The sequence below is a fragment of the Ovis aries genome, chromosome X (assembly GCF_016772045.2).
Source record: "Ovis aries strain OAR_USU_Benz2616 breed Rambouillet chromosome X, ARS-UI_Ramb_v3.0, whole genome shotgun sequence".
Classification (NCBI taxonomy): domain Eukaryota; kingdom Metazoa; phylum Chordata; class Mammalia; order Artiodactyla; family Bovidae; genus Ovis; species Ovis aries.
The window spans coordinates 40,263,304-40,281,104 of NC_056080.1; positions in this window are offsets into that span (position 1 = coordinate 40,263,304).

Genomic DNA, 17,801 nt, shown 5'->3' on the forward strand with positions numbered 1-17,801 from the left:
AGGATACAAATGAAACCATCCATGAAACCAAAATAGAATCACAGACTTTGAGAACAGAGTGGTGGTTGCCAAGGGGAAGGGGGTTGGAGGAGGGATGGAGTGAGAGATTGGGATTAGCCGATGTAAGCTTTTATACATAGAATGGATGAACAACAAGGTCCTACTGGATATCACTTTCAATATCCTATAATAAACCATAATGGAAAAGAACATTTTAGAAAGAATATATATATTACAAACATGTATAACCGAATCACTGCTGTACAGCAGAAATTAACACAGCAATGTACATCAACTATACTTCAATTTTTTTTTAATCTATTGAATTTTTTTAAGTGGCTTTTGTTTTGACGTCATTTCAGTTATCATGATAGTGGGGGCTGGGCTGAATTGTGCTATAGCAGCTTGATTAAGAGAGGAGACTCCACAGTTTCCTAGAAGGTCATTCTCTTGTATGATTCCAGGTTAGAGTTTGCCAAAGTGGAACTTGTATGAAAACTAACTGTAGGGCAGAAGGCCAGCAGCAGTCACTGCCATTGGCAGCCACCACCCCAGCAGATGTAGAGATGGACAGAAACAGAGGTGCCCTGCAGAGGCTAGCTTATCCGACTCTCCCCTGCTCCACCTCAAGCTCGCGTTTCCTACCACTGGCTCCACTAGCCAACGGCTGACTCAGGCCCTCCCCCCGGGGCTTGTCTGTGGCCCCACACAGGCAGGAGCTACACAGAGGGAGGAGTTACAGAGGCCTCAGCCTCCCATAAACCTCTCCACCAACTCTCCCTTCACCGCCGCACTTGGGCGGCTAGATGCGCTTGGCTTCTTGAACTTTCCCGAAACCTCTGATTTGTCCAGTTCTACCAATGCTTCTGGTAGTGGCTAGTGACTCTCTGATCTTCTGACTCCCCGCTTTTAGACCTTCACTCCCCCTGTGCCTCCCACATCAGCAAAAGGATTCATTCTTAGAATATCCACGGTGGCTCTGCTTCCCCATCTAAATTTTGACAACACAATATGGATTTTGCCTTACTTTAAACAAAAACTAACATAAGAAAAGAAATATTCCAGATTATAAGGCAGAATTCCACCTTCTATTTAGAATCTCTATGGCCCATGGGTATAGGGGGTAAAGGGACATTATTAAATGACTAGTGGAGTCATATAATATACAATATAATATATATTATATGTAATATAACATATAACATATAATATATATGGGCTTACCAGGAGGTACAGTGGTAAAGAATCCATTTGCCAAAGCAGGAGACACAAGAGATGAGGGTTTGATCCCTTTGAGTAGGAAATGGCAACTCATTCCAGTAGTCTTGCTTGGAAAATCCCATGGACAGAGGAGCCTGGTGGGCTACAGTCCATGGGGTCACAAAGAGTCGGACATGACTGAGCACACATACACACACAAATAATACATAATATGTCCCTTAAATACAGACTGAAGTGAGAAACATGATAGAAAGGAACAACTGAGAAAATATAACTTTATCTTGCTTTCATGAGATGAAACAGATGGAAGAGTGGAAGGGATTGGCAGAGAAGTTGTTTCTGTAGTCCAGAAATTTTCAGTCAAGTTTTACCATAATTCTTTAGGATATAGGGGGTTCAGGATGGGGAACACATGTATACCCATGGCAGATTCATGTTAATGTATGGCTAAACCAATACAATATTGTAATTAGCCTCCAACTAAATAAATAAATTTATATTTAAAAAAAGAAAATAGTCCAGTCTCCATCCTCTAAGTAACCATCATCTGTGAATTGAAAGAGAAGGGAGTGATTCTTACCTAGGAAACCCAGCTCTTTAAACATAAAGTATGAAATTACATGTGAATAAAACAAAGACAATATCCAAGGATTTTAAACACTGTAAAACCCAACAGCCTCCTGGTACTGCTAAGGCGTATAGTCAAGGCTTTAAATGTTAAATAGGTAAGTGTGTCAAAGATCCTCTCCTTTCTCCTCTCAATTCTACCGCCCTCTCTGCAACAATCAGAGAAAGGAAGTTTTAAAAGTTTTCAATAAGAATTTTGAAATTCAACATCCTTCTCTTAGGAGCACTGCATGTATGATGAATAAACACTTGGCTGCATTGTTCTTTCAAAATCAAACTCTCTCCCTCCCTCCTTCCATCTTCACACAGTGAACATTTATCACCCAGTGTCTTTAAAACATGCCCGCTTCAGGTGGCTGGTCACTTGATCAAATAAAAGGTGACAGACTTTGCCAATTTCCTTTCCCCACTCTGAATTAATAAACCGAGCTCACAGAGCAGTAAAATTTTATTTCCACGAAGCAAATATAGATTGCTTTCTCTTTGAGTGCTGTTTTAAAGTCTTCACACTCTTACTTGTGACCCACGCACCTACCTATATCCTTGCAGCGTTAATGCTGACCGGCCAAAAAGTACGAAATGCTGTGAGCCAGTCAGCCCGTGAATGCCTCGTTTGCTGTCAGCCACATAAGTGCACACGGGGGCCAATATACAAGCCAGATGACCATCAGCTCATCCTCACAGACACAAAGGGGATCTGCGGATCTTCTCCACTCCTGGGATTCCCAAGGACCCAAACTCGACCTTGTGTGTAGTTTTTTCTCCAACTTGTTGTGTTTATCACTGGAGGCCTGAATTAGTTTCCTGGGACTTCTATAACATATTACCACAAATTTGGTGGCTTCAAACAACAGAAATTTATGCTCTCACAGCCTGGAGGCCAGAAGGTCAAAATCAAAGTGTCCACAAGGCAGGGCCAAACACTTTCAAACCTCTGGTGGTTGCTGGCCTTCCTTGGCTTGTGGCCACATCATTCCAATCTCTCCCTCCACTACTACACCTTCAACTCTGTGTCTGTCCTCTTCTGTCTGTCTCAAATCTCTCTCTGCCTTTCTTTTCTAGGGACACATGTTATTGGAATTTAACTCCCCCCTCACCAGAAAATCCAGGGAGATCTCTGCATCTTAAGATTCTTAATTTCATGTGCAAAGACCTTTTGCCAAATAAGGTCACATTCACAGATTCCAGGGATTAGAAAATGAACATATCTTTTGGGGACCACCATTCAAACCACTACAAGGCCTTGTCTCCCTGAATTCAGAAGTCTTTCTTTTAAGAGATGTCCAACCAATTAATACAACATTGTGAATTAACTATACTTCAAATTTTTTAAAAAAAGACACCATGTATACAATAAACAACAAAGACGTACTATATAACACAGGGAATAATATTCACTATCTTGTAATAACCTATAATGGACAAAAACCTGAAAAAGAATATATATATGTAACTGACTCACTTTGCTGTACACCTGAAACTAACACACTATTGTAAATCAACTATAGCTCAATGAAAAAAAAGAAGTTAAAAAAGTCTTCGAACCAATCTCCATAGTGCTGTACTCATTAATGTTACCTATTGTATTCAGAGGGCTTCCTTGATGGCTCAGTGGTAAAGAATCCGCCTGCCAGTGCAGGAGATGTTAAGAGTCAGGGTTGATCCCTAGGTCAGGAAAATCCCTTGAAGAAGGGCACAGCAACCCACTGCAGTATTCTTACCTGGAGAATCCCAGGGACAGAGGAGCCTGGAGGGCTACAGTCTGTGGGGTCGCAAAGAGGTGGACACGACTGAAGCAACTGAGCACGCACGCACGCTTTTTATTCAGAAAGGCTCCCTAACACCGCAAAGGGCTGCATTTCTCTCGAGAAACCCTTTAAAGTGGTTCATCCCAGGTTTCTTTTCTCAGCATTGTCATCTCTATATTTTTCTCCATCCTCGTCTACCTTCACTCAACTTTGCTGGCTCCCATCTTCCAATTCCCATGGCTAGAAATCCTCCCTACACAGAGTACTGTAGCCTAGGCCACTTCCTCCAAATTTTGCCTACATATCCATCCCCCTTCTCAAATAAAGAATCCTACAGTCACCAGACTCCACTTTTTCTGGTGGTGAAGAAAAGGTGTTCAGCAAATTTAGTCCCTCTGAGGACTTTTTAATATTTGCTTTATTGAGGTGAAATTCACATAAAAGAAAATGAGGGACTTTCCTGGTGGTCCAGTGGCTAAGACTCTGCACTCTCAATACAAGGGGCCCAAGTTCAATCCCTGGTCAGGGAACTAGATTCCACATGCCACAACTAAAGATCCCACGTGCTGCAAAGAAGATTGAAGATCCTGTGTGCCACCAAGGCACTAAGACTTGGCACAAATAAATAAATATTTTTTTAAAAGAAAGAAAAACAATAAACTATCTTTAAGTATGTAATTCGATAGCACTGAGTACATTCACAGTGTTATGCAGCCATCACCGTAACCTAGTTCCAAAACATTTCATCACCTCCAGAGAAGACCCTTACCCACTAAACAGCCATTCCAATTTTCCCCTCCTCCAGCCCTAGGCAACCACTAATCTACTTCCTGTCTCTATAGACTTGCCAGTTTGGGACATGGCATATAAATGGAATCGTACAGTACGTGGTTCTTTGTGTTTAGCTTCTTTCACTCAGCATCCTTGTTTCTAAGGTTTATCCATATTGTAGCAGGTATCCTTCATTCCTTTTTATCTGAATAATATTTCATTGTATGGTTAGACCACATTTTCTTTGTTCATTCATCTGCTGAAGGTTAGACTTATTTGTAAGCATTTTTAGTCCATCACCTTCGGAGAAGGCAATGGCACCCCATTCCAATACTCTTGCCTGGAAAATCCCGCGGACGGAGGAGCCTGGTGGGCTGCAGTCCATGGGGTCGCTAAGAGTCGGACATGACTGAGCAACTTCACTTTCACTTTTCACTTTCATGCATTGGAGAAGGAAATGGCAACCCACTCCAGTGTTCTTGCCTGGAGAATCCCAGGGACGGGGGAGCCTGGTGGGCTGCCATCTATGGGGTCGCACAGAGTTGGACACAACTGACGTGACTTAGCAGCAGTAGCAATCCACCACCTTAACCACTCACCCACATTTTTTAACATTTCTTATTGTAGAGTTTCATCCATTCATTTCACAAATATTGACTGAGTGATAACAATGTGCTAGGCACAGGAAAAGGAGCTGGGGATATAGCACTTAACAAAACAAAACACAAATCTCTGCCCTCATGAAGCTTATATTCCAGTGGGAGAGAGAGATTACAAATAAGATAACTAAAATATATAACATGCTACAGAAAGTGCTAAGAGGAAGAAAGGGTTGGATAGTGACTGGGAGGGATCAGAAGAGAAACATTTGGGGTCACTGGTCATTTTCTGTTACTGATCCAGGTGCTGGCTGCATGGGTGTGCTCAGTTTGCTCAGTGAGCTCACACTAAAATTTGTGCACTTTTTATTTTTTTTTTAAGATTTTTTTAGTATGGACTATTTTTAAAGTCTTTACTGAATTTGTTATAATATTGCTTCTGTTTCATGTTTTGGTTTTTTGGCCACAAGACATATGAGATCTTAGCTCCCTGACAAGGGATTGAACCTGCACCCCCTGCGTTGGAAGGCCAAGTTTAACCACTGGACCACCAGGGAAGTCCCCACTTTTCTGTACATATATGACACTTCAACAAAAAGTTTTTTTAAGCCAATGTGCTTCCATTTCCTTTTAAAAGGGGCTTATTGCACCCGTCTGTGGTGCTGACACTAACAAAATGCCTGTGTGAAACCAGATGGTTTTGCTAAATCGCTGAACCTGTTCTTGAGTGGGTTTAGAATGCGAGGTGCTAGTTTCAGCACTTGGCCATTCACACATGCCCTTCAGGATTCTGGATCATTCTAGATCTCTCTGTCTAACCATAACTGTTCATGAACAGCCAAGGTTTACCATGACCTTGTTGGCAACTTCAGCTTATTACTTGATTTGTTTAAAGCACATCTCTGTCACTGTCTTAAGCCCAGTTTGGCTTTTTTCTTTGTGACCTTCACAGGAACAAAAATGTTATGTTTAGGGGTAGAACGGCTAAGGAAACACAGGAGTGGAAAAGAAGAGCAACAGGTTTAATAATAGGTAATAATGTTCAGGGGGAAAGGGTCACCCTTGGAGATCAGCTAAGGAAAACAGTTGAGAGTTCAGTGTTCTGTCCAGTACAACTCAACCTAAATCAAGAAGTTGCCCCTCACACATAGTTAAATTGAACTGATTTTGGAAAAAGATGGGTAAATAATAAAAACTGACTTTAAGGACGGTCCATACCTCCTAAACATGAAGAACGCTTCAGAATTCTAGCCAAAATTCTGTGGCCATAGACGCAAGATAATTTTACCTTCTCACAATGTGATGAAGGACTCTTCATTCATTGTATGAATTATTACTGATTTAAATCACCTCTTTAAGGTGTTCCTCATTAGAGAAGACACCCATACCCTTTCTCCTTAGGTGTGCATTTCTGCCTTGCTTCTGTCTGAAATAAACTATTTCTCTGTCTGCTCTCCCATATGTTATACTGAGTCTCTAATAATAAACTTTGTATACTTGTTTTTCCAGTTTTCACCTCCTTGAAACATTCTTGCTTTCAAAGGAGGGGAAAGTGTCAGGGCCATTTTGCTTCTTGCCTCGAGCCCCTGGTGGTCTAGTAGCTAGGATTCCTGTTTTTCATCCAGGCTACCCAGATTCAATCCCTGGGCAGGGAACTAACCTCTCTCTCTTCAGGATGGCTCACTGCTATATCTCTCATCATGACTGAGATGAGTTTGGGATGTAAAGGTAACAATGACATATACTGACTGAGAGGCTGCTGGCGATGGGGTGGGAGCATGTCCTAGAGGATGAAATTTCAGAGAAGAAGGGGAGGGCATGGAGCTTAGAAAAGTCCTAACCAGAGGGGACACTGATTAATACAAATAGGGAGGAAGTTGGCCAAGGCAGTCAGGAAGAGGCGGGTGGGATTCAGTTAGAGAGGAGACTGCAGAAACCCTTGATCTCGTTGCAAAGTAGAGAGAAATGTTTCTTGAGAGATATCTGCTAGCTCCAGGGACCGGGTTGTCAAAAAAGTTGAATTCTGGCCTAGGGCCAGTGCCAAAAAGGGTGAGATACCTAAGATGTCTCCCAGAGCCAGTCAGACAGCCTGAGGGAAAAAGAAGTCAGAAATGGAAATGTCTGATGTACATATTAAATTGTAGCAAACTGTCTTCAGAGATGAGGCAAAGCCCCCCAGCTTCACAGACCAAGAAGATCTAGCTCGTTGATCAAACTGCCTCACCTTTTGGAAACAGAGATGTGTTGGTGACCAAAACAGAGCAGGTAGAGCCCTCAGTGAGATTGTGGGGCTGCAGGCTTTAGGCTTTAGAAGAGATAGGCTTTGAAATTCCTCACATCATGTGGTAGAAGAGATAAAAGCCCTCCATAGGGACCCATTGCATAGAACAAAGATCCTCAGAACATTCCTTTCTCAGGTTCTCAGTGAGGGGAGGGAGGTACCATTTTGATATATGGGTTTTGAAATTATAATCCCAATACCTAAATAGGTAAACATCAGCTTCCCAGGTGGCTCAGTGGGAAAGAATCCACCTGCCAATACAGGAGCCGCAGGTTTGCTGCCTGGGTTGGGAAGATTCCCTGGAGAAGGAAATGGCAACCCGCTCCAGTATTCTTGCCTGGAGAATCCACATAGACAGAGGAGCCTGGTGGGCTACAGTCCATGGGGTTGCAAAAGAGTTGGACACGACCAATGCAACTGAGCACGCAAACACTCAAAGTAAACATCACAGATTCCCAGATATTTTTCCTACAGTCATTTTTTCATCTGTGAGGGTTTGGTCACCTCCTAGTAAAAATAAAGCCCTATAGTAATCACAGTCCTTTACAGTCAACAACATACTCTAGATAGTATCTCATTGGATTATCTCCTCAAGACCTTGTGAGGAGAGGCACCCTAAAGGTCCAAGCCTTTGAGAAGTAAGGAGCCCGCCAAGAAGGAGGTCATTCTGGAAGCTCCCAGTTACACCAGTTAGGGTCAATGCAGTACCCTGAGACTGTATTCACTCCTAGCTCCAAAGATGGAGGAGATAGACTTGTCATTGGAACCCAAACGGGAGAAGTCCCATAGAGAGGGCTGCCTTAAGAAGAGCTGTGACCTCCTGACAAGGAACACAGGCAGAGTGAGGTGACTCTGCTGGAACAGAGTCAGGGAAATAGATGTCTGACTTCACTCTGCCTCCATCCTTTGTGCTTTGCCGGGGCTCGCCAACGGCCAAACCCAGGAAGTCAGGCAGCTGAGAACCGAGTGGGAAGAGAGGGTCTAAAGGGGCAGCCAGAGCAGTCGGGCACTACTTGAGTGACCAGCGTTTTCTTCATTCATTGAACCCTCTTTCCATGTCTTTCTTCACTAATTGAACCCTTCTGATGTGATTTTCTTCATTCATTAAACACCTTTTATATGCCATGTCATCTTAGTACTTTATCCTCATAAGCCCCAGAGGTAAGTGGTATTATCTCTACGGTGGAGGTAAAAAATGGCAACAAAGAGAGGTTAAGTGACTTGGTCGAGGTCACTCAGTTAATAGACAGGAGGGCCAGGATGGGACCCAAAGTTGCTGCCACCAGAGCCTGCTCTCTCAGCCACCACCCTGTGCTGCCTCCACAACACCCTCCAAGCCTCCATATGATTAAAACAGTTGGAAGAGTCAAATGAGAGAGGATAGGAGATGCTCTTCCATTACGGGAGGCCTTGCTCTTGTCATCCTTTGAAACCCCGGAAACCGAAACAGATTGGCTTCAGGGCCTGAGGAACGTGGCCGGTTGCTTTGGTAGGGGAGCAGCTACAGGAGAAGAAAGGAAAGCTGAGCTGAGAACAAGGGGAGAACCAGGTACCAGAGACTGATCTGCTTGGAGTAGCAGAGGAGAGGCAGGATGAGTCCCCCGGAGCAGCCTGGGACGCCACCAGGGGAAAGGGGGCTGAGGTGGGAGACCAGCCACGGTGTGGCCTCCGCAAGCTGCCCACAGGGCCACCAGGCCAACAGCTCTGACTTTGTCAGAAGCAGAACTGAACAAAAGAGAGAACTACACCTCAAAGACATGCTGCAGGTTTTTCAGCAGAGTCAGGGGAATCAGGGTGTCAGCCCAACTCTGCTTGACTCTTGGGGTGCTTATTACTGGTGGGGGTGGGGTGAGAGAGGCATTCAACATAACAAACGGCTTTCCCCAGTCCTCTCCATACACACACAGACATAGGAAAGAAACTTGCAGTTACTAAAGGGGAAGGGGGGGGAGGATAAATTAGGAGTTTGGGACTAAAATATACACACTACTATATATAATATAGTGGTAAAGAATCCTCCTGCCAATGCAGGAGACACAAGAGATGCTGGTTCGATCCCTGGGTCAGGAAGTTCCTCTGGAGAAGGAAATGGCAACCCACTCCAGTATTCTTGCTTGGAGAATCCCATGGACAGGGAAGCCTGGCAGGCTACAGTCCAAGGGACCACAGGGAGTCAGACATGCTTGAGTGACTAAGCACAGCACACGGCACATACGTAAAATAGATAACCAGGCTTCCCTAGAGGCCCAGTGGTTGGGAATCCACCTGCCAAAGCAGGAGACCCTGGTTCGATCCCTGATCCAGTAGGATCCCCCATGCTGTGGAGCAACAAAGCCTGTGCACCACTACGCTTGAGCTTGTGGTCTAGGGCCTCAGCTACTGAAGCCTCCGGTCCTAGAGCCTGAGCTTTGCAATAAGAAAAGCCACCGCAATGAGAAGCCTGTGCCCTGCAGCTAGAGTAGCTGCCACTCACCACAACTAAAGAAAAGCCCCCGCTGCAGCAAAGATCCAGCACAGCCAAAAATTTAAAATAAATTTAAAAAAATAGAGAACCAACAAGGACCTACTGTATAGCACAGGGAACTCTATTCAATATCTTGTAATATGCTATAATGGGAAAGAATCTAAAAAGGGATAGATACATACATATGTATAACTGAATCACTTTGCTGTACACTAGAAACTAACACAACATTGTAAATCAACTATACCTCAGTAAAAAAAAAAAAAGTGTTTTTTAAAGAAAGTAAAAATTAAATCCTACCTTGACCAGTTGAATGATGCGAAGAGGACACCGTGCTCACCAATTTTGCGTGATTCTTCCACAACTTGAAAACGACAGCAGCGCCAAGCTCCTGTTTAGTCACGCAGGGCTGGGATATGTGTATTACCCAGATCTTCTTTTTTATCACCAATCACCCAATGAGCAAATATAAGTCCTCTTTTACATAGAAGAATTTGAGGCTCAGGGTTTTTGTTATTGCTCAGGGTCACCAGTGCCTGATTTTCAAGTCAGGGCCCTTAAACCCCAGCACCCCAGCTCTTTGTTTCAAGGAACTTTAATATACTCTGTATTTGTGAAAATCAGAAAATGAAATTCAGTAGAAGGTGGTCCCCTTGAAGGAGAAACAAAGTGGCTACCAAAGCCACATAGGGGAGGAAGGGGGCTGTGGCCATCTAAGAACACCTCCAAAATCTTAGAACAGGCTGACCATGAGCCATAAAATGTAGCAATGTGCCTTTCAAAAGGTCTGCCACAACAATCCTTCTTTGTTCTTCCTGCACAGTTGGCACACGGATATTTTGAGCTGCTTATTATGCAAACTTCCAAGCAAACAGAAAAGTAAAGAGCACGACAACCCCCCAACATGCCCCTCCTCCAGTTTCAATCACCTCTCATATCTGTTGGGGTTTCTACCACCTTTGAGAACCTGATGAAAACCATGGGCCCCCACCCCCGCCAAGACAATACTCAGACATACCATCCCTCATACCTTTTCAGAGGGATGTGAACTTCCCAAGGTGCATTCCTGGAATTTCCTGGGACACATGGATCCCAGGTTAGGAGCCCTGGCTGCAAGGATACAAGGGTACTGCTGTATGTGGAGACCCCATCAGAAAACTCTGCTGACCCTCCATATAGATTTGCGTCTTTTTCTTTGCTTCCACCATCATCTCCTGCCTGGATGCCTCTAAAGCCTCCTCCTGAAGCAGTGGGTAATCACAAGTCAAATCCATTGCACCTGCCTTCACTAATCAAGGTCGTTTGAAGACTTGCATATCCTCCAAGTGGCAAGTAAGCTAAACAACAAGGTGTTCACCAGAATTGTTTTCCAGGAACTTGGAATCAGTTGTCTAGGTTGAGCTGAGCTCATTAAGATTGAATAGGACCAGAGATACTTAGTTTTCCTGAGTCTCTCCCTTGTATAGATTATTAAATTTTTGCTTGATTTTTTCCTGTTTAAAAAGGCACAGATGTGTATAATGGACTTTTGGACTCAGAGGGAGAGGGAGAGGGTGGGATGATTTGGGAGAATGGCATTCTAACATGTATACTATCATGTAAGAATTGAATCGCCAGTCTATGTCTGATGCAGGATACAGCATGCTTGGGGGCTGGTGCATGGGGATGACCCACAGAGATGTTATGGGGAGGGAGGGGGGAGGGGGATTCATGTTTGGGAACGCATGTAAGAATTAAAGATTTTAAAATTTTAAAAAAATAAAAAACTAAAAAAAAAAAAAAGAAAAAAAAGAAAGGAAGAGGGCATCTATTTATACATAGAGCTGATTCACTTTGCTGTACAGTAGAAAAGTGAAAGTGAAAGTGAAGTCGCTCAGTCGTGTACGACTCTGTGACCCCATGGACTGTAGTCTACCAGGCTCCTCCGTCCGTTGCATTTTCCAGGCAAAAGTACTGGAGTGGGGTGCCATTGCCTTCTCCAGAGTATAGCAGAAACTAACACAATACCATAAAGCAACTATAATCCAATTAAAACAAAAAAGATTGGATAGGACCACTGACCCCCTCCCCCCAAACTGGGCATGCGGACACCCGGAAGTGTTCGGCTCAGTGACCTTCTGACATCAGAGGGCCAAAATGTCCACCCCCAGTTCGTGCTAAGAGCAGAAGCCTGTAGCTTAGTAGGTCAGGCCTGCACAGAACTAGATAACAGTACCTCTTTCCAATCACCTTTCCCTGTGCCTCAGTGATGGCCTGCTTCTTAATTCTTTATCCCACACATATCTTGAGCCCCTTGCTCCTTGTTCTACCAGCTCCTCACTTGACTGCCTTGAGAATAAACTCTCTCTTTGCTTCAGACCTGGGCAAAACGATCCTGGTTCAATAACATTAACTAGTCTATGGAGACTAGATGCTTGCCCAGCCCACAGTCAGACCATGTCATTTACTGGCTTTCAGCCCTTGGAAGAGTTCCCGTTGCTCTGTGAATGATCTCTCAAGCCCTTACCTCAGCGTGCAGGGCACTGAGAGCTTCGGCACCCCTTTGCTCTCATATCTCATTCTTCTCATCTGCTCTCACTACTCGCAAGTCACTTAGTCTTTGTAAGGGAGGAAACATAATTTTCCATCTACCCTTCTAGGCTCTTGGCTGAGATATTCCCTAACCCCATAGCAATAAAACAGATTAACAGGAAGAAAAAAAACAGAAGTTGAATAACATGCATAGCTCCTGTATATATGAGAGAGAACCAGGAAAACTGAGTAACTCCTGGAAATGGCACAAAAGGAAGGAAGTCGCTCAGTTGTGTCCGACTCTTTGCAACCCCATGGACTGCAGCCTACCAGGCTCCTCTGTCCATGGGATTCTCCAGGCAAGAATACTGGAGTGGGTTACCTTTTCCTTCTCCAGGGGATCTTCCTGACCCAGGGATCGAACCCAGGTCTCCCACATTGCAGGCAGACGCTTTAACCTCTGAGCCACCACCTTAAATCCCATCTCCAGCTAAAGAGAAAGGAAGATGTTGGGAAGTGGAGGGAGAAGCCAATTACGGCTTCAATCAAAGCTTAGGTTAAGTGGGCTTCCCTGGTGGTTCAGCGGTAAAGAATCTGCCTGCCAATGCAAGAGAAACGGGTTCGATTCCTGGGTCGGGAAGATCCCACATGCCTCGTAACAACTAAGCCCATGCGCCATGGGAACCACAACTACTGAAGCCCTAGAGCCTGTGCTCCGCAAGAGAAGCAACTTAAATGAGAAGCCTGCATGCTGCAACGAAGCGTAGCCCTCACTCACCACAATTAGAGAAAAGCCCGCCCAACGATGAAGACCCAGCACAGCCCAGAATAAAAAAATAAATAAATAAATAAATAAAAAAGCACAGGTAAGGTTCTAGGGCTGACACATGACTGCCGTCTCCATTGCTGAGAGTTTCTAGAGGTTTAGTCACGCTCCTTTTCCTGGTACTGGAGAAGGCGACACCCTTACAAATGGAGATTTCCCTTATAAATGTAAATGTCTCTTACAAAAGTAACTGCTAGTGGGTTTTCAGAGCTTTCCCTATGTCTAAAATTAACCAGCTCAAAAGAATTACACTAAAGAGGCATATTTTGAGGTGGTAAATGCTGCTCCCCTTCACCTACCAACAATTAAAACATGCCAAGCTCTTCCCCTGCCTCAGATCCTTTGCACGTATGGTCTCCCAAGCCTATAAATCAAATTTTCCCCCTATTTCACACACAGCTGGCTCGCTTATATCTCATCTTAGATATTACTCCTTCCCTTACCACCCTAGTCAGAGTAATTTGCACTACTCCCCTAACCGCCCCCCCCCCACCAACACACACCCTGATTCTACATCACAATGTTCTATTTTCTTCACAGCACTTACTATAGCTGCAGTTATTTTTATGGATTCACTTAATCATTGGCCATCTCCCAAGTAGGTTCTAAGCTCAAAATAGCAGGCCCTAGATTTCTTAGCCCTACTACCATCCTACACCCAGAGCAGTGCCTGCCATAGATTAGGCACTCAGTAACTATTTGCACTTATTGTTAAACTTGCCTTCTGTCAAGATAAGTCATGATCAGACCCTTAGGACATTGTGTCAAGTTTGGTTTCTGGATAAAGGAGCTGGTGAAGAACCTGAAGATGTAGGAGGAGCAAAGGCAGATGAATTAGTCAGCTTGGGCTAATGGATGGATGAAGATAGTCTAAACATACACACTTCACATACACATACACATACAAAATAAATAAGTACTAGAGATGTATACGGCAACCCACTCCAGTATTCTTGCCTAGAGAATCCCATGGACAAAGGAGCCTAGTGGGCTACAGTCCATGGGGTCACAAAGAGTTGGACACGACTGAGCGACTAACACACACACAGAGATATATTACACAACATGATAAATATAATTAACACTGCTATATGTTATATATAAAAGTTAAGAGGGTAAACCCTGAGAGTTCCCATCACAAGTAAAAAAATGTATATTTTCTCTGTTTCTTTAATGTTGTTGTATCTGTTGGGTTGGCCAAAAAGTTCATACGAGTTTTTCTGCACAATGGGATGGAAAGACTGAACGAACTTTTGGGCCAACTCAATATATGCAATGATGGATGTTCACTAAACTTACTGTAGTAATCATTTCATGATGTTGTATGTCAATTCTATCTCGATAAAACTGGAAGAAAAAAATTTTTTAAAGAAAGATAAATATGAGCTCACCAACTGGAAATGCAGGGTAAAGCATTCCACACAACAGGAACAGAAGTCCATCGGTTGCTTCTCCCTTTCTTTTCCTTGCAATTTATTCATTGAAGAAATGGAGTCATGTCGCCTATGGAAAGACCTATTATGCTAAGTTTTGCTTTTTTATATACCCAGTGTGTCCTTAACAGGTTCATCTTGCCCTTCTATTTTATATATAATAAATAAATTTTATATATAAATTTATATTTTATATAAACTGGTAGCATAATCTAGAGTTTTATTAGAGACAGATTTTTTGAAAAGAATATTTCATAGGTGGTGTTGTAAATAGCTGTCAGGAGGTATATAATATCTCCTTTTTTGTGATATGGTGGCCATCGATGATCAATTCCTAGATCTATTACTCATTAACTATTATTATATGGAAAATAATGATGTTCTAATTCAAAAGTTCTCAAATTTTAGACTCAGAATTCTTAACAGTTATTAAGGATCCCAAAGAGCTTTTGTTTATGTAGGTTATAGCTTCTGATATTTACCATATGCAATATTAAAACTGAGAAATTTTAGAATGTTTGTATTAGTGCATTTAAAAGTAATAGTAGTAAGCATAACATAAATAGCATATTTTATGTAAAATAACCATTTTTTTCTTTTTCCAAAAGAAAGATAATTAGTGGAAAAATGTGGCACTGTACATTTCTGTAAATTGCTTTAAGGTCTGGCTTACTAGAAGAGAGTTCAGTTCAGTTCAGTCGCTCAGTCGTGTCCAACTCTTTGCGACCCCCTGGATCGCAGCACGCCAGGCCTCCCTGTCCATCACCATCTCCCGGAGTTCACTCAGAACTCATGTCCATCGAGTCCGTGATGCCATCCAGCCATCTCATCCTCGGTTGTCCCCTTCTCCTACTGCCCGCAATCCCTCCCAGCATCAAAGTCTTTTCCAATGAGTCAACTCTTCGCATGAGGTGGCCAAAGTACTGGAGTTTCAGCTTCAGCATCATTCCCTCCAAAGAAATCCCGGGGTTTATCTCCTTCAGAATGGACTGGTTGGATCTCCTTGCAGTCCAAGGGACTCTCAAGAGTCTTCTCCAACACCACAGTTCAAAAGCATCAATTCTTTGGCGCTCAGCCTTCTTCACAGTCCAACTCTCACATCCATACATGACCACAGGAAAAACCATAGCCTTGACTAGATGGACCTTAGTCGGCAAAGTAATGTCTCTGCTTTTGAATACACTATCTAGGTTGGTCATAACTTTTCTTCCAAGGAGTAAGCATCTTTTAATTTCATGGCTGCAGTCACCATCTGCAGTGATTTTGGAGCCCCCCAAAAAACAAAGTCTGACACTGTTTCCACTGTTTCCCCATCTATTTCCCATGAAGTGATGGGACCGGATGCCATGATCTTCGTTTTCTGAATATTGAGCTTTAAGCCAACTTTTTCACTCTCCTCTTTCACTTTCATCAAGAGGCTTTTTAGCTCCTCTTCACTTTCTGCCATAAGGGTGGTGTCATCTGCATATCTGAGGTGATTGATATTTCTCCCAGCAATCTTGATTCCAGCTTGTGTTTCTTCCAGTCCAGCGTTTCTCATGATGTACTCTGCAGAGAAGTTAAATAAGCAGGGTGACAATATACAGCCTTGACGTACACCTTTTCCTATTTGGAACCAGTCTGTTGTTCCATGTCCAGTTCTAACTGTTGCTTCCTGACCTGCATACAGATTTCTCAAGAAGCAGGTCAGGTGGTCTGGTATTCCCATCTTTTCAGAATTTTCCACAGTTTATTGTGATCCACACAGTCAAAGGCTTTGGCATAGTCAATAAAGCAGAAATAGATGTTTTTCTGGAACTCTCTTGCTTAGAAGAGAGTTAGATTCTCATATCTCCTATATTCAATCTGTTGTAACATGTTGGTTTGGTTGAAGTATATTCAGTGGAAGAATACCCAATCTCATACCGATCTGTAGTTTAGAAAAGGCTAGAGCATTTCAATAGCCTTTACAGATAATCGTGGATGTACTTTTTAGGAAGAAATGGTAATTTCTTCAAGGATACTTGCGATGTGGAATCTGAAACCACATCAATGTACTTTTCATAACCTGTTTCATTAAAATCTATCTTGTACTTTGAGTGGATCTTTTACCCATCCATGATTTTGTAACATCATGCATTAGTCATTTCAAAAATATTGGTTCACTGAGTTATGCAAATATTACAAATGTTGACACATCTCATTACACAATATCCCCCAAATCACATTTGTTAATATCACCAAGAGTCTCATCTGAAAAGTCTTTAAATATTGACAAGATATTAAACTCACAGGGGTGGATACAAGTTTCCAAAATTCCAATTTTCACTTGAAAGCTTGAATTTTATCATTGGCAATAAATACTGTCAAGTTGTTTTTGTTGAACTGACAAGGTTCACATCTTAATTTTCAAGAAAATCTCTGCCAGATACCTCTGTCTGAATACCCATAGTTTGCCTGTCAGTAAAAATAGCTTTCCACCGAAAAAAAAAAAAAAGTGGCTAGTTCAGCTCTCCACTCAAATAATTGCACAATCGCTTTTCCTGGAGACAGCCATCATATTTCAGAGTATAGCAGAAATGCCTGGTGCAGACTTCCCATTTCATCACATGGAATATTATAAAGACACATATTCAAGTGTTGATTTAATAAAATTAATAATTTTTACTACTTCAGCAAAGACATCCTTAAGTGAAACTTGTGATTTTTTTTTGAACGTGGCAGTAAAAAATAAGTGACCACTAAGACAATGAGTACAGCTGCCTTAACTCATGCTAAAGCACTAGCAGTTTTAGCTTTTCCGCCATCAATGCAGTGTCAACCTAGTGAAAAAGGTAAATAAAATCTTAATAATATTATGAAAGTAGTTTTGACTTCATGGATCCCTGAAATGATCCAAGGGTCCATACTTTGAGAATCACTGTTCTAATCCTACCATTCTTTTTTCATTTTTGTTTATATATTTCTATATGTATATATATTTTAAGTTGCTGATCTCTTAAATTCAAATGTATTTTAACAATCCTGCATTATTCCTTGCCCTCCCCCCAACATTTATTGGTTGTGACATCACATTTTGCATTGTTTTTTTATACACCCTTTAACTACTTATTATGGATATAGATTTTGCTTTTGTTTTTTAATCTTCCTACTGGTTTTTTGTGGTTAATTTGCTACCTGTACTGTATATTTGCCTTTACCAGGGAGATTTTTTTCCTTTCATAATTTCCTGTCTCTAGTTGCAGCCTTTCCTTTTTAGCTTTGAGAAGTCCCCTTAACATTTCTTATAGAGCTGGTTTGGTGGTGCTGAACTCTTTTAACTTTTGCTTGTCTGTAAAACT